The sequence below is a fragment of the Macrotis lagotis genome, chromosome 2, assembly GCF_037893015.1.
Source record: "Macrotis lagotis isolate mMagLag1 chromosome 2, bilby.v1.9.chrom.fasta, whole genome shotgun sequence".
NCBI classification, from domain to species: Eukaryota; Metazoa; Chordata; class Mammalia; order Peramelemorphia; family Peramelidae; genus Macrotis; species Macrotis lagotis.
In genome coordinates this window covers 56,084,961-56,112,091 of record NC_133659.1, presented here as the reverse complement: position 1 = coordinate 56,112,091, position 27,131 = coordinate 56,084,961, and positions in this window count along the sequence as shown.

The following is a 27,131-nucleotide window of genomic DNA, read 5'->3' as shown; positions in this document are numbered from 1 at the left end:
TTTTTTAAAGTGATTTTATATTCTAGACCATGAATTTGTGTGTGTATGTGTGTGTGTGTGTTTGTGTGTATGTCTGTGTGTGTGTGTGTGTTTCTGTGTTTATGTGATGGCCTTTTTTGGCAATTCATAGAAGCCTATTTACAGAATAATGATTTTAATCCACAATATAAAATTCATTGGATTACAAAGGAAGTTAAATATATAACCCACAAATTCATGACATCATATTAAGAACTTCTGTTCTGAATCATTTTCCTTGGCTATCATAGCCCTCTGCTTGATCAGGAGATGGAAAGTTTGCCAACTGAGGCTATTCCCCAGATCTTTTGACTTCTGTTGTGACAGCTGATTTACTTTGGCTAAAACTTCCACAGGAAATTGACTGTCCATGGTGATGTCTCTTCTTGTATACATTTCTAATTTGGGACTTCAATACCTGATTTAAAAAGTTAACTTGATATTGTTTAATTACCTACAATATTTTCTCATTTCATTTTTCATTCTAATTTTGTTGTTTTTGCTTTGTTCTAATAATTTGATGATTTTATGTCTATAGATTATTGAATTAGAATGATTCAAATAGATCACTATGTATATTTAGAAAGTCCATTAAATATGATGTAGTGCTTTGTATTAGTTTCTTGATGAAATTATTCATAATATAATAGCATGGACTTCTGTTGAAGTTTATTCATCTTTGAGTAATATTATTGATAGTCCTTGAGAAATATTTTCCAATATATTTTTGGCCATTTTACTTATATCCACTTTTACTTTGAAGTTACTAAGCCTCAAAGCATATTGAGTTGATTTGGAGGCTGTTAAACTATTCTTCATGGAATTTCCCTACTTTCTCATTTTCTGTACCTAATCAACACTGGAACTGTGGATAATCATGTGTAAGTTCATATCTACATCTATGTTTATAGATATAGATTGATTCTCCTATCTAAAATATAACTCTCATCATATGTCTCTTCCATTTTCTGGTCAAATATCTTGAGATAGCTATCTACAATTAGCATTTTAAGTTTTCTATAACTCTCACACTCTTCTAATTTCAGCATTTAAGTGAACCAACAGAAACTCGTTATTACTTTGTGGCCAAATCTAATGACCTGTTCTTGATTCTCATGCTTCTCGATCTCATATTAGTCTTTTGTCTATCACCATCATCTCTTTAAATATCTTGATGTTCTCTTTTGACTTTTGTGACATTACTCTTACTTGGTTCTCCTCCTAATTGTTGGATAGCTTCCAAATTACCTCTACAGCATTTTCATTTAAAGCACAACTGTTTTCTATCTATGGTCTCCCTGAGTCCATATCCAGATAAAAACCGACCTTTTACAAGAAGACTTTCCAAAGCTTCCTCAATGCATGCCTTGTCTTTAAAACTTATCTTATAAATCTTCTTTGTTTATAATTGTTTTCATGTTGTACCCTCCAGTAGACTATGAGTTTCTTGAGAGCAGGGACTGTATTTTTGCCTTTGTTTTTATATCCTAAGTTTAGCCCAGTGTCTCATATACACACACATGGACACAGACACAGACACAGACACATTATATATGTATGTATATATATACATATATATATGTATATATACATATATATATATGTAGTGCTTAATAAATGTTTATTTACTTGACTCATTGATTTGATTATCTTCAAGGTTTTCTTTTTGTTTTTGCCTTTTTAGTCCCCAATTAATACTGCAATATTCCATGATCAAGTTTCTCATGAAATGACATTTCTTTGTTTATTTGGACCTACTCTGCCAGTTAATATATTTCTTCTCCTGAGGAGAATCTGTGAGATAACACATCCCACTGCTATAATGTGAATGATATATATCAGTGGCCTGTTTCCATTAGGATTAGTTTTTAGAGTGCTATGAAAACATATTTATAATATGGCCCCTCAAAAATATAGTGGGCTACAGCCTATAAATACTGTGGTTGGAAAGTTGGCTTGGTGATTCATTAGTCATATATTTTTCTTTCCAAAATGTGACTTTACCATAAATAAAGGTTAGAGGCCAGAAGATTATGATCACATAGGTGGTCCATAGTTACCATTACTCCATTAACTATTCCACCTCAAAATGGAGACTGGGTTAAATAGTAAAACTCTTTAAAATGATGCTTTGGTCAGTATATTAGAAAAATTTCGTGTTTCCAGAAAGCATACTCTATAGTCTTAAAGTTTCTAGCTCCATTAGCTCCTATTTTGGTGGAGGCCTTAACTTCCTATAACTTGTTTCCCACAATTAACTCTCTAAAAGATATAGAACAAAAGACATTTTGAGGAAACTGAACAATCTATTTCCAGTCATAATACTGCCCTGATTTCCTTTCATCTTTACTAAGTATCACTGATAAACTGAGTCAGATAACCTAGAAAGAAACCTAAATGGGGGGGGGGGTTCTTTTCGATTTTTTCTCCTAAATTTCAAACCAGATAAGGCATCTTGGTTTAAAAAAAGCTCACTAAGAGGGGACCCAAAAGATCAGGATTCTGGTTCCTTCTCTGTCATGAATTTATGTGGCTTGGAATATTTTTCACATTTGTGACAGTCTTAATTTCCTTCTCTATAACATGAGGATATCAGACTACATTATTTCTAATGCTTCTTCCTGTTCCAGACTCTATGATTCTATAAACTCAAAGTATCTAGTCCTCTATTTATATCTGGAATTAGATAAGGAAAATCATGCTTTTTACCCTACAAATTAACTTTCAAGGACCATAATTTTATGCCTACTCTGGACCAGAGATTAGGTAGAAGCCCTAAGCAGCCAAAGTAGCAGTAGTGAGTGGCATAAGTTTTTTTTTTATTCATGATTTGTCCTCAGAGAGAGCAGTTTTACATTATATTCTGCCCCACTAAGAGGAAAGGGAAGAAGAGAGAAGGTGAATGGAATAAACATTTATATAAGTACTGTGTTTAGTACTTTTTACAAATATCTCATTTGATTTTCACAGTAACCATGGGAGGGAGATATTATTATCTGAAGTAAAAAAATTGAGGCAAAAAGAGGTTAAGTACTTGTTCAATATAGACAGGGAGTGTGTCTAAGGTCAGATCTGAGCTCAGATATTCCTGACCCCAGATATGAGGTCTCTGTCCACTGCACCATTAGCTGTCACAAAGAGAGCCTCATTTGGGGGAAAGGTCAGAATCTTTGAGCACATATCAGAATGTAATCTCTTTTTATGTAAGGATTATTCCATTCATTTGTTTTAAAATTTTCACCTCCTAGCACAGTTCTCAACATATAGTAAGGGCTTAATAAATATTTGTTGATTGATGGATATCAACACAAACATTGAAATGCTCAAATATGAATGCAAGGGTTGGGTTGGAGAAGAAAACTGTTGGTTAGATGCTTAATTCTTTGAGAAAGGGTGATGGTGTCACATAATGGTCATTAAGAGTCATCAATATCTGAATAAGGTGATATATATATATATATATATATATATATATATATATATATATATATATATATATGGACAGAAAAAAATTCAAAGAAGACTGTTGCTAGGATTTAATCATTAGCATTTGTAGAAGACTTTGAAAAACATTTTACCAACATCTCTTTTTTAGTCTCTGAACAATCCTGAAAGGTAGGTCCTATTGTTTCCCCAATTTTAACAATGGGGAAACTGAGGTTTCACTTAATTTCACTTAATTTCTTTCAGGTTGTTGAGAGATTTAAAAGACATGTTGGTAAAATGTTTTGCAAATCTTTTAAAAATGCTTTGCAAAGCCTTATACAAATGCTAACTTTTATTACCCAAGAGCTTCTCCTTTGAAGTTCTTTCTGTCCTTCTATAGTTCTGGCACTGGTAATGAGGAGCGAGGAAAATGTTTTATTCCTTCTCCTGGAAATTTTGCTGACAATAGCTAAGTCATTCAGATTCCTTCATCATACCATTTTGTTCTTTCTGTGTACAGTGTTCTCCTCGTCCTGCTCACTCCACTTTGCATCAGTTCACCTAAGTAAATTTTTGTCTTTCACACTTTCCTCTATAGGGAAAAAATTGTACCATATGAGTTCCTCTGGTTTTTCCAAGTTTCCTCTTAATACTTTTCTCTTTCTATGCTACATTCATGCCTCCATTTTGTGATAATTTAACCTAAGGGGAGGAAAGATCTGCCATTCGTATATCTATTGTAGGGTAGAATAATATTCTATTTCTTCTCAATCTTTCCTCAGCTATCCTAACTTTACCACTACTTTCACTCTTTAGTTATATTTGTGGTCTTCAAAGTTCTTTTCTAAGAGGATTATAATAATATTTAGCAATTATGTAATGTGTTTTTATACCTCAAAGGTGTAAAAATATATTATATATGTTATCCCATGCAGTCCTCACAACATCCCTATTTAACAAAGAAAAAAAATTGAGACTAAGAGAGAGGTTAAGTGACTTGACCAAGATAATACAACTAGTAAGTTTACAAGGTGGAATATGATCTCAGGTTTCTCTGACACATATCACATATCAGCAAATATTTTCCTAGTATTGTACATCCTTACTGCTTTTCTGAACATTTTCCTAAGAAGAGTAGGCATGAGTGGGAATAAGATGTAATTCCTGCACCATTTTATGTTAAAAATTATTTTGAGCAGCTGTTTTTGGAAATGGAGGAAGCATCTGTTGAATTGCAACAGAAGAGAGAAAGGCAGATTAATTTTCCAAATAAATCAGTGAAGTAATGGGGGAATACTTTCAGTTTTTTCCAGATAGAGAAATGAAGGCTTTTAGGAATTTTAAACCTTCAGCTGCATGGGACTGAGGAAGAAGCCAAAAACAAAATCAGCATCAGTGTTCAACTTTATTTCAGACTCCCAGAATTTCCAAGTTGGAAAGATATCTAGCTTAACCCATAGATGAGCAGAAATTATCATTGCACAGAATGTACCATTGAAATAATCATCTGACTTTTGCTTAGAAATCTCCATACTATTCCAAGTTGCTAATAGTGTTTGACATTGACCTCTTATTGAGCATAACAGATCTAGTGTTTTGGTAACTGGTCTAGAGCCACATGTGAGACAGATGTGGTGAGTGCAGAGATATGATAAGGATGCTGGCACTGGAGGCAAATTCAGTTAGGGGTTTGGGGGTGGAGAGATTGTGGGAAAGGATGAAGAAACTCCCCATCCTCTGATTAGCAAATTTTCCTTTCCTCTCTGAAGTCCTTTGATGCAGAATTCTAGGCTTTCTAGAGGAAAACCTTTTCTTCTCCTGCTCCCTAATTCCACATCTACATCCACTATATTTCTCCTCTCCCAGGTCTCTTGCTGCTTTTCTTTCTACTTCCAGTAAGACTAATGGAACTCTCTTTCTATTGTTAATACTCCCCCTCCCTCCACCCATGAGACCTTTCAGTCTCAATTCCTTTGTTCTTTTTGAATACCTGGATACCTTGTTCCCCCTGGAAGAGGCTTTTTTGCTTTATTTCTTAATGTTACTTCTAGACTCTTATCACATTAGTGAGTAACCTTTCCTTTGAAGTTCTCTCCGTGTGCCTATGTTTTACCCTATCTAGCTCCCAGTAGCTCTTTTCTATGTGCCCCCAAGTTCTTCTTCTTCTTCTCTCAAGGTATTTAGTATCTATCTAAATTCCTCTCCACTCCATCTCACCCACTGATCTCATATTCAGAGTCTTTGATACATCTTCTGTTGTTCCCTTAAACCTCCTAGCCTCCTGATGAGAGGGATCTCTTGAAGTATCCCATCTCTGCTCACTGGGACAGGGGTGTGCAAATAGACTTCTATCTCCCCTCTTACCCCTAAATTCTCTCTCTTATTTTTGGATTTTCTCAGGAGCTGTTCTGTCCCTATTTTCAGCCAGTAACTGATCAAAAGAACCCCTTTCATGTACACTACCTCCATCTGAAATTCTAGGACTTTGGATTGCAAGAAGAAAGGAATCTGTGATATCTCAGGTTGGGCAAATTTTCAGTTAACTGACCCTAGTTATAGGAAGGGGTTGGCCATGAAATCTCTCTCCCATAAACTGAAAAAAATTATAAAATATAATATAGTTCTTCAAAAAATATAATCTTAAAATACTACAGAATACTGACTTTGCTTCCTTAAAAGATTATCTCAATGAACACATTTGTATATGAGCTTTTTTTTTCTTTTGCTTGAACAAAATGTGAGTTCTCTTTTTCCCTAAGCTGAGGTTACAGAAAAGTACTAATTGCAAACCAACTACTTGGTGATGATAACCTCTATGGCACCTCTGTTTCTCTTGTCTGTTTCCCCTTGCCATATAACCTTCTGATACTTCATATTATATAATATCTCCAATGAGGAAAAGGACGTGTGTGTGTGTGTGTGTGTGTGTGTGTGTGTGTGTGTGTGTGTGTTGTGTTGTGTTTTCCTGGCTAACACATGTCAAGATCTGTTTAAGCCTCTTGCTTTGTGCTCAAATGTCACCCTGCCAGAATTCATTATGTCCTGTTTATTAATTAATTAAAATATATTTATACAGAACAGGCTTTATGAGATGGAGTTAAAAATAACGTTATGAGAGCCATCCTCTGGACGGAGCAGCTAGTCTCTGATGGCAAGCAGGCAGTACAGACCCAGCCTTCCCTGTCAATGCTGACTGTACTGAAGGGATGATATGGAAATTTAGTAATTAAAGGTGTAAGATCAGAGGACTTGCTTTAATTTTGATTCTGGCTAGGAAGGCTGAGAGTATTTACTAGATAATTGCAAAATTTCCCCCGGAGTTCTTAAGACACACACACACACACACACACACACACACACACACACACACAACAGTCATATATGTGTGGTGTAAGAAAGAAAGCCTGGCAGGTTTGAGTAGACATGTGTTCTAATCCTGTCTCAAAGGTCACTAATTCAGGAACATAACCATGAGCAAGTCATTTAACCTCTCAAGACCTAATTTTTCCCATCTATCAAGTGGAGATAATTACATTTGCCCTTTGTATCTCAAGAGTCTGTCACGAGGCTCAAATAAAAAGAAGAAAGTTCAGGCACATTGAAAACTGAAAAGAATTTAAAGTGTTGCTATTATACATATTCTTTTTGGTCTTTTTTTTCTCTTGGTGATATATTTTTGGCCAAGAGGAAGATAGTTCTTTAAGGGGAGCCAAGATAGAGACCAGGCTTCAAACTGCAGATAAACATAGCAAGGTCCATTGGCCACCAAAGTCAGAATAATTGTCCTCAGGTTGAAGATGGGAAGGAGGCAACCATTTGTTCAGGTAGTATGAAGGGAAAGCAGAATTTGTGAATTATGATAGAGGAAAATATATGTTGGATAGTAGTAGTAGTACAGGATGTCCTAGTGAGGCATAGGGTGACTGAAAATGGAAAGTGATGATGAAATGACAGAGACAGTTATGATAAGAAAATGGTTGTTCAAGGATGAGAATTAAGAAAGGCATTCTAAGAAAATGTCAGAGCATAAAATAAATTGAAGACTTTTCTTCCTTCAACTCTAGAGGAAAAGGCTAAGACATCATGGAATTTTAGAGTGGAAAAATGTCCTTAGTGGCTGTATTGTCCAATGTATCTGGAATCAGGAAAAATCTGAGATCAAATCAAGCATCAGATACTTTCAAATTGTGTGACTCTGGCAAGTTACTTAGCCTATCTGCCATGATTTTTCTCATCTGTAAAATGTTATTGTTCAATCATGTTTAACACTTCATGGCCTCATAGACCATAGCATGTCAGTGTCATCCCTGGGGTTTTCTTGGAAAAGATACTGGAGTGGTTTGCCACTACCTTTTCCAGTAGATTAAAATAAACAGAAGGTAAGTGACTTGCCCAGGGAAACAGCTAGTAAATGTCTGAGGCCAGATTTGAGCTGGTTCTTCCTGACAAGGCCTAATACTCTTACCACTGAACCACCTTTTTGCTTCCATATCTGTAAGATGGAGGATTAATTATTATTAGCATTTATCATTCATTCAGTGTTGTTGCTAGGACAAAAAAGATATAATATTTGTGAAGTACTTTCACCTTAAGTTCTTTAAATGCTTCTTTCTTCTTCCTTCTTTTTTCCTTCTTCCTTCTTCCTTCTTTCTTCTTTTTGCTTCTTCTTCTCCTCCTCCTCCTCCTCCCTTCTTCTCTTTCTTCTTCTTTTCTTTCCTTCTTCTTCTCCTCCTCCTCCTTCTCCTCCTCCTCCTCCTCCTCCTCCTCCTTCTCCTCCTCGTCCTCCTCCTCCTCCTCCTTCTCCTTCTCCTTCTCCTTCTCCTTCTCCTTCTCCTTCTCCTTCTCCTTCTCCTTCTCCTTCTCCTTCTCCTTCTCCTTCTCCTTCTCCTTCTCCTTCTCCTTCTCCTTCTCCTTCTCCTTCTCCTTCTCCTTCTCCTTCTCCTTCTCCTTCTCCTTCTCCTTCTCCTTCTCCTTCTCCTTCTCCTTCTCCTTCTCCTTCTCCTTCTCCTTCTCCTTCTCCTTCTTCTTTCTTCTTTCTTCTTTCTTCTTTCTTCTTCTTTTTCCGTCTTCCTTCTTCATCTTCTTCTATTATGTTTGATAAGTAATCATCTAGAAAGGAAATGATTACTTCTAAAGATAGGCATTCCTCAGATAGCTCTACTTAGAAGAAAATGTTTTCTTATAGAAAACCTAAATTTACCTCTTTGCAACCATCTGAGACCAAACAAAGCAAGTCTAATCCTTTTTTTTAATATGATAGGCTTTTCAGTACTTGAAGATAGTTATCATGCTTTGTTCTAACTTCCCTTTTTGCAGTGATCTCTTCTTTGGACTAAACATTCACATTTTCTTAAATTGCTTATATACAAAAGATTCTTTTTCATCCTGCTTGCCCTTCGCTGGATGCTCTCCAGTTTTTTAATATCTTGCATAAACTGCGGCAGTAAGAAACAATCATAATATCCCAAATATGGTCTAATGAAGGCAGACTGTGGAATGACTATCACCATCTTATTCCTGGATGTTATGACCCCTCCTCCAGTTCAGCCAATTTTGAATCAGGTATTTTAGCTGCTACATCACATTTGCTGATTTGTATTGTTTGGAATGCTAGAAAATGTCATTTTTTCTAGACAATGTCTTCTTTTTCATGTATTTGAGAAATTGATTTTTTGAACCCAAGTATAAGATTTTATATTTATCTATGTTGAATTTGGTCTAATTAGATTTGGTTTAATTTCTAGCCTGTCAATATATTTTTGGATCCTGACTCTCTTAAACAGTGTGTTAAGATATTTTTGCTATCTTGACATCCTCTTCAAATTTGATCTCATTCCACCTATGCCTTTATCCAAGTCATTCATAGAAAAAGAAATGTACAATACAGAGTTTATCATAGATCCCTGGGGTACTTCACAGAATTCTTCTTATCAATTTGACATCAAACTATTAATGATCACTCTTTGAATTTGGCTATTCAAATAGTTCTTACCCCATTCTAATCATATTATCATCTAGTCTATATATTTCTACCTTCTGCAAAAGAATGCTACAATAGTCATTCATTCTGAGACTTTCATACAAATGAAAATAAATTGGGATAGATGATTGCATTTATAGAAACCCTTTAAATTATACTTTTCAGGAATACATCTATACTATATAATGTGACATACTGTTTTTAAAAATAAGAACCTTGTTATGTATGGTCTATACTAGACCACTAGCCAAAGAGTGGGTTTGTTATAACTGGTTCTCATCCTGGTTTGTGTACCATGATTATTTCAAAACCAACCTTCCACTTTCTAAGATGCCAAACAACTAAGAGCCCACATTATTATATTTACCATTCTGGTCTGTGGTAAGTGGTTTCTGTGAGCCTGTTTTTCTTTCCTTATGACATTTCCAGACTTCTAAAATAAATTTGAAAAAAGATAGTGAGCAGGCCTTAATAGAAGACGCTTGATGAATGGGAGAAACAATGGATATGAAGTCACAAACTTGGGTTCTAGTTCAAATTTGGACAAGTTATTAAAGCTATGTGAGCCTTAGTTTGCCCATATGTAAAATGAAAATAATTTCTCACAGATATGTTATAATACTCACATGAAATGAAGGTTTAAAAACACATCTTCGAATTTATATTATGATTATATTTTATATTACATTATTATAAACATTATTATTATTATTATTATTATTATTATTATTGATATTTGTCCTTTTTCTCAAAAAACACACGGCATTAGGAAGGTGATGCCATGACATTCATGTGAATTAGATTTGAGTAAGTGACTGTTGTGCTAAGTCACTAGCCTCACTTTCTCCTCTGGAGTCATCTGAATTAAATGGCCAGACATAAATCAGAATGATTGTAGATAGCTCTGGATGCAAGGCAATCAGTGTTAAGTGATCTGTGCTAAGTCACACAGTGACTCACACAAGTGTCTGAGGTCAGATTTGAACTCGGGTCCTCCTGACTCCAAGGGTGATGTATCATACAGTGCTCTATCTAGCTCTATAATAGTTCTCTGAGGTTGTCTAATGGTTAGGGTTTGGCATGATGAGTTCTGGGTTCAATCTCCAGTCAGGGAACATCATCATCATCATCATCATCATTGTCAAAAGAAATAATACATTGATCTTGCTTGGGCAGTTAGATTTGCCAAAGAAGATGGAGATTTGAGTTTTTCAATAAATGACTTCTCTATCAGCACTCTCTGAGGACTATTTGATTTTTATATTGTGGCTCCTTCTCTATAAATTATGTTATTTCTTTGCCTATATTGAACATCACTTTGAACATCATACATACATATATATGCATATATATGTATGTATATGTATATACACATATATATGTATATACATACATACATACATATACATATATATATATATATATGTATATGTATATATATATATACACTCTAGCTGAAAAAGTACTATTCGCTGGGTCATCAGCAAATTGAGTTAAAGTCTCTGCTCTTAGCAATGGGACCTAGGTAGAAATTTCCATTTCTGTTGTTGGTCCCCTTTGTTACCTTGGAAAAGTCACAGACTACTTGATACTCAGATCTCTCATTTGTAGAAAGGAGATAACTGAACTTAAGAGTCTTATGTTTTATTTTAACTTTGACTTCTATTAAGATGCTTGCTGTATGAAGAGGATTTTTTTTGGATATGAGTTGGACTAGGTGGTCCCTGAGATCTATTCCAAATCAAATTCTGTGATTCTGTCTTGTGTCTCAGTTTACTCATTTATAAAATGAGGATAATAATTATACCACTTATTTCATAGATCAAAAGAAAAGCTAGGGGAGCGATTTATATGCCTTCAAGTGTTTTGTAAATGTAGTTATTTTCAAAGGGGAAAAAGATCACATTTCTCTTGATTTGGATAATAGAACCCTCCTTGTAAAATATATCCTTACAAAAATAGGGTGACTTGGTTTCTTCTTTGTGTGATATATTCTTGCACTGAAATACTGTATTTGATACCACCGCATTTAAGTGTACCACTGAATTGCATATAGAAGAAACTCATGATAAAAACATTTTGCTGTAAAGGTTAACAGAGAGGGGCTGGTAGCTCAGATGGTCAGAGCATAGTGTTGCTGCAGCTGTTGCTAAGTGAGCTATCTAATTTGGCTCCTTTTCTTACTCATTATACCCTTAAATCTGGACAGTTACTTTATAATTTTTCATCAGGGGAATGAAGAATATATGGGTTAAAGTAAATTTCTTACCTCAACTGGTTTCAAAGTATATAGTTCCCTGATAATGAATTTGTGGCATAAATTCTTTTGTATTAAAAACTAATATTAGTATTTTATTTGTCTTATTGGGTATAACTTATGGATCCATTCTTTGATTCTTGCTTCTTCCAACTCTACAATCTCTGTCAGTCATTTTTTTGAAAGACTTTTTGTTGAGAGCGCCAACTAAACTATTGGAATTGTATTTTGGTAGATAACTTATGTTTAGCCTGGGTTCCTTTCTACTTTGGAAACTTTGCTATCTCCAGGTTCAGTGCTGACTGTTTTGCACAATCAAAATTTTGCAAAAATGATTTGAGCCTTTGTTCTAGAGCATATTCTATTTTATTTTATGTATGAAAGAATGCTTTAATAAAATAATCAAATTATTTAGTTAAGGTATAATACCAGGAAAAGCAACAGCTGAAAATCAAGTAGTGGAAATTATCTATATAAAAGGACCATCTTTCTGGAATACCAGTGCAAGAAAATCTTCCAATGAGGAAGCTTTCTTTACTGTGTTTGGGGCCAAGATTTTGAAAAGAATCAGATGATCCCCATCTTCTTGTGCACTGAACTAGAATTGCTGCAGTATCTCATGGGAAGATCTATTCACTAATTCTAGGGCCACCAAATATTTTGCTACTTTTGCCAGGTTTCTTGGTTTATAGAAAACTAGTCATTTGGCCCTTCTTCCATCTCTGCCAGTGACCTCCTGATGATGTCTTTTTTCTATGTCCTCTGGCCCTAATGCCATCTGTGGCCCACTCTTCTTTTTAAAAGTTCTCAGGTTTCAGAAGACTCTTCATCAATTAGATTATTCACCGCATGATGCCACTGCTCTATTTCCAGACACACAGGATTCTGGGAAATGGAGGAAAATAATAATAACACACACACACACACACACACATACACACATACACACACACATAGATAGATAGATAGATAGATAGATAGATAGATAGATAGATAGATATAACTACATGTTAGAATCTGGAATGGACCTTAGAGACCATTAATCCCAACACCCTCATTTTAAACATGTTGAAATACTGAACTGTGAAATGAAGACCTAGAAAATTCCACACCTTAAATTATGTCTACTATATCAATATTTGGTCTTTCATTGACTCTCATTACAAATTTTGTCTCATCAGAATTTGGATTCTAATTTGGGGGGCATATTATCGCTCTTCCAATTGGATACACAGCTAGATCTGGTTATAGATGGTGGGGCTACTTAAATTAGCATCTCTAATTTCCCTTCTGCCCCCATCTCAGTGGGGATAGAATGCAAGGATTGAAGATGAAGCAGAAAAGAGGACAAGTGACTTCCTTTTTCAGTTTCTAATATACACAGTCCAAACTGAAAAAGGAAGTCACTTGTCCTCCTTTCTGCTTCATCTTCAATCCTTGTATTCTATCCCCATTGAGATGGGGGCAAAAGGGAAATTAGAGATGCTAATAGGCCACATGACTGGAGAATGTCAAGCCTGGAAGAGAAAAGATGCCATATATATATTCTTAATGTTTTTTTTGGCCTACAGGCTCATTTCCTTTCCTCTCCAGTAGCCAATCAGACCTTTTGTCCACAAGTCGCTCAGAGATTCTAATAGCCTAAAGAAGAGAAAATGCAAAGCATCTCATATTCCTTCCATCTCATTCTTATCCCGAAGAGTAAGATTGTGAACAAACAGAGCCAGGGGCCCAAGCAAAGCCAACATGCATGCTGAATTGAGAGTAGGGGCTGGAAAGAATATGAAATACATCAAGACATTTCCCAAAGAAGCAAGCACCAGTGAATTCAAAAGGAAATAATTTTCTGCCCTCCCTACTGACCCTCTAAAAAAAAGAACTTTTCATGACTTCTCACTGTAGATGGGTAGACCACCTCAAGGGTAAGCTGGTTAGATCCATTATTATTTGGACAGAATAATATTGACATTTTTACTTAAAACTCCTTCTGACCTTTCCATGGAAGCAGTTTGTTGCTCACTTGATCTGCCGTTTTCTCCTCTTCCTTGATGCTTGTGCTTTAACTTCATTGAAAAAAGAAAGGAAAAGAATAAGGAAGGAGAAAGGGGAAGGGACAGAGGGACAGAACAGAGATAGAAAAAGCAAGAGAGAATGAAAGCAGTAAGGAAAGAAAGAGAGTGATAGAGACAGAAATGGCGATGGAGGCAAAAAAAAGAGCAAGAGAGAAAAAGAGACAGGAAGACAGAGTCAAACAAAAAAGAAGAGAGAGAGAGAGAGAGAGAGAGAGAGAGAGAGAGAGAGAGAGAGAGAGAGAGAGAGAGAGAGAGAGATCCAGAGACAGAGAGTCAAAGAGACAAAGAGACAAAGAGACAGAGAAGTGAGAGACAGAGACAAAGAAACAGATCTAAATTGTTTGCCTTTTGGGATATAATCTATGGATCCCTTGTTTGATTCTTCCCTCCTACCTCACTACCTATCTCTGACATTTTTGTTACTTCAGAGTTCCAACTAAATTGCCAGAATTGTGCTTTGGTGGAACATTTTTGTGTAGTCTGTGTCCCTCTCTACTTTGGAACATTTGCTATCTTCAAACTTTTATTTTTTTCTGTAATAATTTTTTTGAGGAGCAAATTTAATTTAAGCCTTTGTTCCAGAGCAGAGAAATAATGAGAGTCAGATCAAGAAAGGAAAGACAGACGAGAAAGAGACACAGGGAATCATCAATAGTGGTTAGAAAGATATAGAGAAGCAAAAGGGCAAGACAAAAATAAAGCAGAAGAGGGGGCAAAAGAAAAGGAAGGAATATTTATTACTTTATCATGAATAAAAATTGTAGATCCCCGAGCTAAAGCATCAGGAATGGTTTCTTTGCCCTTTATTAATTGCAAAAGAGATTTTCAATAAAGAGATTTCTCTTGCCCCACCTCCCTTTTTTGGTAGCACCTTTTAATCCAAGAGATTTATAAGTGATGTTTATATATATATATATATATATATATATATATATATATATATATATATATATATATATATATATATATATCTCCATAGTGGAAATACACACTAATCATTCACCTTTTCTGGGCTCTTTAGTTCACTTTCACTGTCATTTCTCCCTTTTGTTGTTGCTTCTTTTCTAGGAGCAAATATTTTAATCTTGATTTCTTCCTCACCCCCACTGCTAATTCACCCCACTTCCCAGTTTCCTATTGAGGTCTCAGTGGGTTACTAGGCAACTGCTCACACTCCACACCTTTCCTCTGCCCTTCCCTTCATCTAAACTTACTTTTCAGGTCTCCTGTTCCCGGAAGGCTGGGTCTCAGTGAGCAAACTGAGGAATACAAAGTAAAACCTTAATGGATATTAATGAATTAATATATTCCTACTTCCAGATAACATTTACCCTTTCACAAAAGCTTTCAATATCACAGTCCAGAGGAATGACCACAGGGAATTAAAGTAATCCTAGGAAATTTGGGAGAGAAAGTGGACAGTAAAAACCCTTCCCAGAATCCTTCAGATCATACCCAGTAGGTGACTACAAGTGCTGCCTACATCTCAGATAGTGATTGTTTATGGCTCTGTGGAAGGACTGGAATTATCAATTTCTTTGTGAATTTACTAGGGCTATTATTCCTGAAGTAGTTTGGTTGGTTTATAGTCTATTCTACTGATGGAATAGGGAGCCTCATTAAAGAGATAAAATGGAGTTGAAAACCCTTTGAAGAGTGCAAAGTCTTAGACAAATGAAAAACATTATTGTCACTATTTCCCTCAGTACTTTAACTTTCTCTGACTTTGATGTAGGTAGAAAGTGTTAGGCTGATCACCTCTGAGATTCATTAATTAAGCAAATATTTTATGAAAGTCCTACTATGTGCTCTTCACAAGGCTATCCATGAGAGAGGACACTAAGGAAATGAAGACAAAGTCCCTATCCTAAAGGAGTTAATTGTTTATTTGATGCAACAAAGCGTGCAGTTGAAACAATTGAAGAACCACATTATAACAACATAATCAAATGCTAAAATGTCCTGTTTGCTAATTTCATACACATAAGAAACACAATTAGTTCAAGGAAGAGAAAGATTGATGTGAGCTAAGTAGTCAGGAAAAACTAGAGGAGACTTTGAAAGACAGCTAAGGTTTGATGTTGTTGAAAGTAGATAGGAGTGCATTCATTAAGGAAGAAGAGAAGAGACAAAGGAGAGAATAATAATGATAAGGATGATGTTGATAGTTAATATTATATAGCATTATTTTCTATAGTCTTCAAAGTTACTAAAATGGATCTTTGGTGCGTGCCTGGACAACCTAAGATGGAGACACACACATGGGAAATGATAGGGACCTAATTTTTTTTAAATTATATATTTAAGGGGTTAAGTGAGTTTCCCAAGGTCAGACAGCTAAGCAATTATTAAGTGTTTGAGGCTGAATTCGAAGTCAGATCCTCCTGACTCCAGACTGATGCTCTAACCACTGCATCCTCTAGCTGCACCTAGGGACGTATTTTTGAGAGAAGACATTCTATGTTGAACTTTTTGACGTGGTGGAGGGTGTGGCTTCTTTCTATTGGAATGTAGGCAGAATTACTTTTGTTCTGAAATCAACCCGATGGAGGCATAATCATCTGGGATATCCAGAATGGAATAAGAAGGACAAAGGACGACTTTTGACTTTCCTTCAGAGCCTGTAGTCTCAAGTAATAGGCTTGAGTTATATTCCTTTGTTTATTATTTTTGAAAGATTTTTCAAATTTATTTTGAATTTTAAAATTTTCCTCTAATCTTGCTTCCCTCCTCCCCCCACCCTCCACAGAGGAGAGTTTTTTTGTCTTTACATAGTTTCCATGGTATGCATTGATCTAAGTTGAATGTGATGAGAGAGAAATCATATCCTTAAGGAAGAAACATAAAGTATGAGCTAGAGCAGAATTACATAATGAGATAACTTTTTAAAAATTAAGGGTAGCTTTATAGTTTTAGGTGCACTTAATGAAGTCCAAGACCCAGGAGTGATCCATGGAGACATTATAACCTAGAATTCCAGGTCAGAAATTGCAAAAGTCTTGAGAACTTGTGGTACTGGGAAGCCAGTGAGTGAAAAGTGAGACTTGGTAAGACTAATGGCACATAGGAACCAATTTAAGCTATGAATCTAATATACCTTTCCTCACCAAAGACTGAAGTGTTATGGGGGAGAGTTTTACCCCCCCCCCCAGGCTTTGTAAGTGAGGGGAATATGTATATTGTTCATTTTGCATTATCTTCTTTTGTAAAAGCCTAATCTAATTGCTAAGTGGTTAAATGGAAGTAAATGTTTAGAACCCTAAAATTGAAGAGACTTTAAGCCAATAGTCAAGACAAAGGAACTCTTAATACCTCATGCTATCAAAGAACCCTGTAAAAAGGGTGGAATGCAATATGCCTGCCTTAGGCAGTAGGAGTCAGAAAATCATTGCTATATTACATTTTTTTATTTTATAATTCAAAAGGAAGGAGTAATATGACAGCAACCTTACTAAGGAAGAGGATTTTTACTGGGGAATATGAAAATTTAGACTGAATAAATAAAACAGGACAATTCTGGGACCCTGAGCAAGACATTTAACCCTTTTTTAGCTTCACTCCCTTATCTGTAAAATGAACTGGAGAAGGAAATAGCAAGCATTTCTGCCAAGAAAACTCCAATGGGGTCATGAGGTGTCAGCCATGACTAAGACATGACTTAACAAATACAACCAACAATTCTGAAAGATTTTGAATGTAGGGTTGAGAACTTAGTCTTGACTTTGTAAACAATAGCAGCCTTATATAAGTTTTGGGATATGATAAGTAATTTTTGATATACTGAATTGTTCAATGCAAATCAACACATTTTAATACTTAATGGTGTTAAATGCTATTTTATTTCATTGCTACTGCTCCATTTCTTAAGTTTGAAGCAAATATATTTTAGACTGATATTTCAAAATTTAGCCCACCATCAATTTTTTACATTTGTTCCAAGAAGCTATATACTTTTAAATTTTTATCCATTGTGTATCACTATCCCTTTTACTAGGTCAATTCAGATCCTTAACATTTAATATCAACAAGTATTAAATTGAATTTTCCTCTGGCATTTTTTTATTTGTTTTCCTTAATGATGTTGAGAAGTGATGGTTAAAAATTTATTTCCCTGTAACTATGCCTACTAACTAAAATTTATGAATAAACCAGTTTTTATCTATTAAACTCCTAATTGCATAATTTCCTGAGACTCCATTTCTTTTTGTTAAATATATGAACATTGCTTTAAGAAACATTGCTTTAAGCTTTTCTACTTTTCTCTTCATTTATTCCTTTATTTCTAAGCATAGTAGCATAATTGAGGAAGCTATGATTGAAAGAGGTTTGATGGACTTGCCCATAGTCATACAGCTATAGAGCATCAGACGCAGAATTTAAATGCATGTCTTCCTTACTGATTCCCATATTTATTATTGTCATATATTCAACATGTACTCTTCAAATTAACTTCGCATGTCATTAAAGATAAGTTATGACATATGCCCTCAAAAGGAGTTGAAACTGACCTTTAGTTCCGGCTAAACACATTCAATTGATATCATACCACAATCAGGTTATCCCCAAAATGGATTTCTCCTTCCTTTGCTTCATGTTTTGCAGGCATATTGTCACTTGAGTTGTCTTTCAGCTTCACGAGGGCAAGGGACAAAAATCCTTTTCACTTTCCATCTGAAATTACTCCACAGTGTAAATTATTACTCACAGTTCAACTCTTGCTGTGTTCAGCCCAGAGGTGGCTTCATTCTCAAAGGCTCCATGATTTATGGGTGGAGGCAGAAGGGCGAGAGTGCCTTTGAGCAAACATGTAATCACCTGGTGTTCCCTCTGTCAACTACAACAGAAAGTTGAGGAGATTGTTTCTATCCAATCATACAAATAATATGAGAGCACCTTCACTCCATTGGTGAGAATTAATTGAGGTGAGTTTCTTTAAGGTTGGGGAATGAATGGACAAAAGTCTATGATCCCTGGGTCCACAAATAGTTTGTGACAACTGGTTGTAGATTAGAAGACTGAAGGGTGCAATTAATTGGAAAAGTAGAAAGAATGCTAGTCAGAGCCAAAAAACCTGAATTGTAGGCTTGACCCTTCCATTAAATAGTTAGGTGAGTTTGGGGAAGTCATACTTTAGGCTCCATTTTCCTTCTGCAAAATAGGGATCAAAATGGGGATATTGTCTCTCTTAAGGACTATTGTAAGAAATAAATAACTTCCTAAAATACAAAGGATGTATAATTTTCAGGATCTCAAAGATATGGCATGTGGCATCAGGAGAGACAGAGGACATTATTAGAGAAGAGCAGTAATATGAATAAAATCAGAATGCTGTTCCAGAAAAACAAAAACAAAAGATTTACATATTCAGAACTAATTTTTAAAATGTATAAGATCAGTGTTCTGTAATAATTAAAATAGGATTTATCTTCAAATCTATAGCTAGTTTTGCAGTCAACACCGACCCTTACTGCATTTTAAATTTGTGAACTTCAAACTCAGAAGTTAAAGAAATTTTCTAGACCACTTTAACTCATCTCACAATAATATTACTTAATCAAAAAAATTGGTTCTCTTTATGATTTGTGAGCCAAGTTGACCCAAGTCAGTCAGGGATAAGAGAGGTGAGAATAAAGAGAATATAGAGAAGTAAGAGAAAGTCTAGTATCTTTGCAGCAATAACTTATAAATACAAAGACATAGATCCATAACCTCTTTTTTTGTCCTTACATCTGGTTACACCAATGTCTTGTTACAAGATTCTAACCTGGGGGCAGCTGGGTGGTGCCATGGATAGAGCACCTCAGGAGTACCTGAGTTCAAATCTGATCTCAGATACTTAATAATTACCTAGCTGTGTGGCCTTGGGCAAGTCACTTAACCCCATTGCCTTGCAAAAACTAAAAAATAATGATTCTAACCTGAAAAGAGTCTTCCTAATCATGCTTTAATAAGAAATATTAAAGATGAACATAGTAGAATGGGAGGAGGGGAGGGCAGAGGATCTTAGAAGTTATTTTTAATATAGTCATATATACAAAAGAAGCTGCAGAGATATAGCCATTGCCTGTTAGTAGCTTCTCTTGAAGTTCTTAAAGATACTAGCCTCATACTTGTAAGTCTCTTTGGGCTTTATTTTATTTTGGTTTAAATTTTATATGTATATTTAAAATAAGGCCATTTGTATCTCTTTTTTGGGGGGGGGCTCACTTGACTCAAAGATATACTTCTCATTAATATACAAGCAGTCTGTTTTTTTTTCTTTACCACAATAGCAGGGTTCATCACACATACTTGGGTCCTATAAAATCCTTAACTTTGAGATAAAGATATTTTAATATCTTGGAAAATTTGGGGGAGAAGGTAAATATCCCAAATTTTCAGGAACATATTTAGTGTATGCAATTTTGTTTATTAAATTCATGGAACATAACAAATAAATTCCAAAATCTAAGACATAAATCCTGCCTCAAAGTTTCCTGAAAAGTCATAGCCTACTCAGGAAAAGTAATCACTATTTCTAATTGACAACAAAATTGGAATTTTATAAGCAGAGGCATATGCATTATAAATTACAAGACTTGGCTGATTTCAAATGATGTACAAATAGGAAAAGGAAAATCTAGATCAAAAGGAGAAGAGACTGTACTTTTGTGATAAGCCAAGGGAAAACTGCACTGAGAATCATTATACATCAGTATTGTCTTTCATGTTCAAAGATGATAGAAATCTTCAATAAAAACATTATTCTTGAAAAAAAGAAGGGACACATATGTAATATATTTCAGAGCTAGGATTTGAACCTAAGGTCTGATTCTAAATTCAGTTCATGTTTCATAATGCCATGCTCCCTTCTCTTTTACTCTATGCTAGACCTAATTTTCTTTACATGGAAAACTATATGAGCTCGAAAGATCTATTAGAGTTCTAAAAACAAAAGGAAATATCTATATTCCTTGAGTTGACAAGGCTTTTTAGGTTCAGGATTACCTGCATATCTGAGAAATCTTTAAGCAAAAGTTTCTTGAGAGGTCTTGAAAATTTCTAATGGATCACAAATTAATGTTGGAAATGTTTCCCAAATATTTTTTCAAGTGCATACTATGCAGGATTGAATTTTTAAATCATTTCCCAAATAAATTATTTATCAAATATTTATCATTTATTATTTATTAAATATATTATTTACTATTATTTCTAGAAGGGGGATGATAAGACATATTAAGGACCCGCTACCTAAAAATTCACTGGTACATCTTAGTAGAAAGCCAAAGATGAAAACTACCAGAAAAATGCTTATGGGGGTGGTAATAAACTTTACTCCTCTACACCCCATCCCTAGCAACTCATTTATAGCAAAAAAAATCATGAATGAAGCAAAATTCTATCTCAATTCTTCAAAACAAGATGATTAACACCACACTGAGGATATGAGTGGAATTGTTTGGGTCATATCTAATTGTCTTGAATCAAATAGACAGAACTGTTAATGAGGCACAGATGAATAGTTTTTTTTGTTGTTTTTTTTTACTGCATTTCATTGGGGAAGGAAATTGGGTGATGGAAACCTGGAGAGGATAGCTAAGCAGTGATCATACAGAACCAGGTAGAAGGCCAACCCCATAGGATAGTTAGGAAACACATATTCAAGTTGGGTCCAGTTCCTAGGAGGAGAGACAAAATAGAGACTATGATGAATATGAAGCCCAAATCAAAAGAAACTGGGAACCAAGACAGCCACTACCTTAATTCAATTTAATGTAATAAATAACTTTGGAAGATCATGAGAAAATGGTGGTAGTTGAAGACCTATCCAGCCCCCTCACAAACGGTTCAATAAAGCTATCAAAATAAACTAGGATTTATATTAATAAAGAAAACTAAAGAAAACCCTCTGTGAACTTTTGCTTGGAATCCTACACAAAACAGTCTACTAGAATCCTTTATAATTCCTTAACAGAGACATAGCAGAATGGGTAGAAGACAGTGAAAAACAGTTCATTTCCATAGCAGGAAATTAGAAAAGACTGGGGAAAGGCATCCCAGGAATCTCACCATCATCCTAAACTGATGAAATTGTACCAAGAGTATCTAGAAACCTCTTTCCTATCTGTAGGAGGCAAGTAGACCAAATCAGCATCCAAGTAACCTTCATGGAGTTCAGCAAAGAAGTAACTCACACCCAAACAGAACCAAGGCAGCCTGGGTCTCAACTACAGGCAATGTCTAGTTAATTAGAATTAAGCAGGGATTATCCACCTAGGTAGGTTATGGGAGAAGACAAAATTACCTAGAAGAAGAGAAAGAAAGGCAAGAAGGAAAGCAAGAAAGGAGGGAAGGAGAAAGAGAGGGAGGGAGGAAAGGAGGAAGGGAGTAAGTAAGGAAGAAAAGAAAGGAAGGAGGGAAGAGAGGGAGGGAGGAATGAGGGAGAAAGAAGGGAGAGGGAGAGAGAAAGAGAAAGAAAGGAAGAAAGAAAGAAAGAACAAATAGAAGAAAGAAATAAAAGAAGGAAAAAAGGGAGGGAGGGGAGAGAAAGGAAGGAAAAAACAAATTCAGAATTCAATGAAGAATTAACACGGAATGGGCCCAAGTATTAAACTCAGAAAATGAGTCCAAATGAGACCATTCAGAAGAAAATAATAAACTAGCCTCAGGAACTAGAAGACTTCCTGGAATAAATGAAAGAAGTGATACAAAAAAGAACTAATTGGGGAGGGGAAAATGGCAAGATAAATTAGCACCTTTTGGACACCCTCAAAATTAGAATAGACTAAATATAAAATAATGACTCCATGAGATAACAGAAATATTAAAACAAGTTTAAAAATAATTGGAAAACAGGTCAAGAACTTGCTGAAAATCATGACAAAAAAGCTAGTTTAACTACCATATTTTAAGAAATCTTAAATATAAACTATCCAGTTCTCTTAAACTGGAAGGGCAAAGAGAATTTTTTTTTAATCAATGAATAAGCATTTATTAAGTAACTACCTTGTTCCCAGCACCATACTAAGTTTTAGAGATACAAAAAAGAAATAAAAGGCAATCTCAGCTGCCCAGGAACTCCTAAAGTAATGAGGAAAACAACAAACAAGTATTTACAAACAGGTTTTATAGATAATAAATAGGAAATAACAGAGAGAATTAAGAGAGATAAGGTCAAGCCTTCTGTAAAAGATGGGATTTTAAAAGCAAGTAAAGGAAGTCAGGAGGTGGAGGTGAAGAGGGTAAAACTCCATGACAAAGAAGATGCTTGGAGTTGCAAGATGGGTTGTTTTGTTTATGAGATAAATAGCAAAGAAACCTGAGCATTGAACTGAAGGGTTATATGGTGAGGAATAAGACATCAGAAAACTAGAAAGGTAGAGGAGGTCTCTAGATTATGAAGAATTTTGAATGACAAACAGAGTTTTGGATCTGATCCTTGAGGCTATAATAGGGAGTCACTAGAGTTTATTGAGTAGGAGTGGTAACATCATTAAATCTGCACTTTAGGAAAATCACTTTATAGTCTGAATGGAAATGAGGAAGGCAGAGCAACCCGTAATCTATTGTAATAGTCCAGATTTGAGTAATGAGGCTCCATCCCCAAATGGTGGCTGTGTCAGAGGAGAAAGGATAGCATATATGAGGGATGTTACAAAGGTGAAATTCATGGACACAGGCCATAAATTGCTTATGTGGTCCAAAATGACTTGTCACTAGCCAAAAAGTCCCTAGTTACTTTCTAGATGAAACCCCTAAATGAAAACTTCCAGAAACATCATACTCAAAATCCATTGCTTTTAGAGTAAATTAAAAAAAAATCACAATCAGTCAAAATGTTCAAGTACCAAAGTTCTAATGTTAGAATCATATGAAGTTGCCATCATAAAATAGATGAGAACTTAGGATATCATATTCCAAAAGGCACAAAGGCTTAAAACAAAAAAAAATTGATCTATCCAGAAAATTTGAGCATTGTCCTATAAAAGGAAAATGAACCTTTAATGAAATGGATTTCTAATTTCCTGAAGAAAAGCCAAGAACATAGTAAATACTTTGTGATGAAAAGCAAGAGATAAGAGAAGTGTTAAGGTGCAACATTTATTTATCTAAATTTATCAATTTCTAATTTATATAATCAATATCTGATGTATCAGTTAAAATGGGGTTATGTGAAGGATCATTTCTTTACATACTAATAGGGGAAGAAGTAATTAGTACCCTCTCAAAGTCTTAAAATCTTGAAGGTTGATACAGAAAGTTTAATAGAACTGGAGACATGCCTATTTTATGATTTTAGGAGAAAGAAAGGGAAAGGTTTGAGGAATATCCTGGGAATGAAATGAAGGAGAAAGAAAGGGCACTCATTATATAAAGGAGTACATAAGTTGAAGAATACAACTATAAAGGAAGGGAAGAAGGTAATGAGTAACCCTTGAGCCTCACTTTCTGCTGAATTCGATAAAGTAAATTACAGGAAACCCTCACTATCACTTATAGCACCCTCCCTACCTCATCCCCACACACTAATAAAGAATGTGTACAGAATAACATTAAATTGTATAAGAAAGAGGAAGATAGGATAAGTGAAAGAGTAGTCAAAATCAAATCAATATCCAACATCAGAGGGAGTATGAAGGGTTATTAAAAGTTAAAAAAAAAGAAAGAATAAAAACTTGATGATCAAGGAAGGGATACTAGAAAGAGAAAATGTCAAGGTAGTAGAAACAGATCATGTGTTAGTCAAACTCCTCTCTTAGTTTGTTCTTCTCTGTAAAAAGTAGAAAGAAGAAAAGAAAACATAAAGGAGTCCAGGACTGAGGGTAATACACAATTAGAAATTATAACTGAACATAAATGACACGAATTCAAGAAAATATAAGACAATACCACAAATGATTAGAAAAGAGTCCAATAATATATTGTTTATAAGAAACACACCTGAAGTACTGTTTACAAAAAATTGAAATGACACGTTGGCACAGTGTCTATTTTGTTTCATCTGAATTTAGGAAAGTAAGGGTAACATGATGATTTCAGAAAATATCACAATACAATTAAGCGTAATAAAAATGATCAAATAGGAAACTGTATTATACCTTAAAGGCACAATATTTAATATATATATATATATATATGTTTCAAATATCACAACATATATAACATACATACATATATATGTGCTTAAAGGAAAAAGGTAAATGAATTGCATGGAGAAATAAGCTTTAATACTATAAAGGAGCTTTAATGCACTCTTTTCAGATTTAAACAAATCTGACAAAAAAAGATAAACAAAAGAGAAGAATTAGAATAGTTTGTAAATGTAATGATTAGATTACTGAAAGGAAAAAGAGGATACATATCATATGTGTGTGGACATATATGTGTATATATTTATAATATACACATTAAGCTATGCATAGCACTATTACAGAACCTAACAATGTATTGGCACATTAAGAAGCCACCAAAAATTTGGAAAAATATAAATAGCAAACATCATTTATTGATCATAATGGAATAAAGTAATAGTAAAGGGCATTTGAAAGGGTTTAAAGGGTTTAAGGGGTTTAAAGCTTTACAGAACTAAGATAACAAAAACTTTATAAAGAGATCCTTGGTGAACTTTTCAAAGAGCAGTTGCATTAGAATTTGGTGGGCGGAATCTACGTTGCAAGGGATTGAGTTATAAGCAGAATTTGGGAAAGTAGAAGCCAAAAGTGCAGATAATCTTTTCTAGGAGTTTGGCAAAAATGAGAAGGAATACATTGTAGTCTTGTAGAATAGCATTTACAAAGGCTAGGTGGTATAGTGGCTTTAGTGTAGGGTCTTGTGTCAGGAAAACTTAACTTTCTCAATTCAAATCTGACCTCAGATACTGCCCAAGGGTGTAACCCTGGGCAAGTCCCTTAACTCTATTTGCCTTAGTTTCCTAATCTATGAAATCGGCTGGAGAGAAGAAAATGGCAAATCCAGTTTCTTTGCCAAGAAAACTCCAGATGCACAAATGAAGAATCAGACACAACTGAAAAATGACTTACAATAACAACAAAAATGAACCAAAAATACTAAGCTAAGAAAATAGAAAATAGTGTATTTTGAAAGAGAGAGTCTGGTAAAGGGCAAATAGAAGAATCACATTAAAATAAACTGGAGCCAGATTATGAAGGGCTCTAAATTCATTCTAGTGGCAGCAGGAAGCCAGTGAAATTCCTTAAACAAAGGGATTGACATGATCTGTTTTATACCTTAAGATAATTACTTTGGTAGCTAAATAAAAGGTAGATTGTTCATGAGTCAAATTAAGAAGCTACAGTTTGTGATTTTTTAAAAGAAAAAGGTGGTTGTGTGGTATTGTACTATAATTGTGTCGTATTGTAATAGTTACCAAGCTTTTCTAGAGGCAGAATTAGGTATATAACTTGGGACATTTGTATTTAGTAAGATTTTTAGGTAAAACTCCTTGAGTGGCCTTGAAAAGCTCTGATGTATCGGAAAGCTTCACAATTCAGAGCTTAAGTTTGCGTCAGTGATAGGTCGCAGGAATTGTTAAATGAAAACACAAGACTGTCTATTCACCTTAAGATGTGAAAGTAGACAGACAGCCTCTCCCAGGAACTCAAGGAATGGAGGAGGAGAAGAAATAGTGCAAAAGATAAAACTGAGCTTACTAAATGGAAGGACTGAAACAACTCTCAGAACCAATCTCAGATAGCAAAGGAGGGGAGGTGTTAATACTACCATAGTGTACAACTCAAGGCTGACCTTGAAAATGAGGGATTCCACTTCACTGCATACACACACATACACACACACACACACACACACACACACACACACACACAGCAGCCCCACCACCTCAAAACCAGTCTTGCTTTTTTGTCCAATATCCTCTTATATAATTTTGGTTTGTGTGTTTGTGAGATATTAAGGGCTCTTAAAACCAACAGTGGAGACCAGTGAAGAGAGTAACTGTCAGCACATTTTCATAAGGAAACCATATATTTCAATTCAGCTGCCAGTTGAGCTCAGTGCTGACATAATAATATTCAGGCAAAGGTGTAAGACACATTTCTTTACATAGGCCTTCAATCAGCCTCTGGGGTTTCTTGTTGTAGGAGCTGGGAAGCAATGTGGGTCAAGTTCACTTGCATTAATTTGGTCAAGAAGGCATAAGTGTTAAGGGCAACAAGAGCAGCAATTTCCAGGAAACACCTGGTAAGATGTTTATATTCAGCAAGACACTCAATGTCCCTTCTAAGAAATGGGCTCTCCTTCAATCATGGCGATGATGACACTTCTGGCTATGTGCTCCCTTGTGGTTTGGCTGTGTTAGCAAGAGATGACCTTGTTCTCTTGACTCCTCTCTCCTCACCTTGAGGTCAGTGGCACCCAT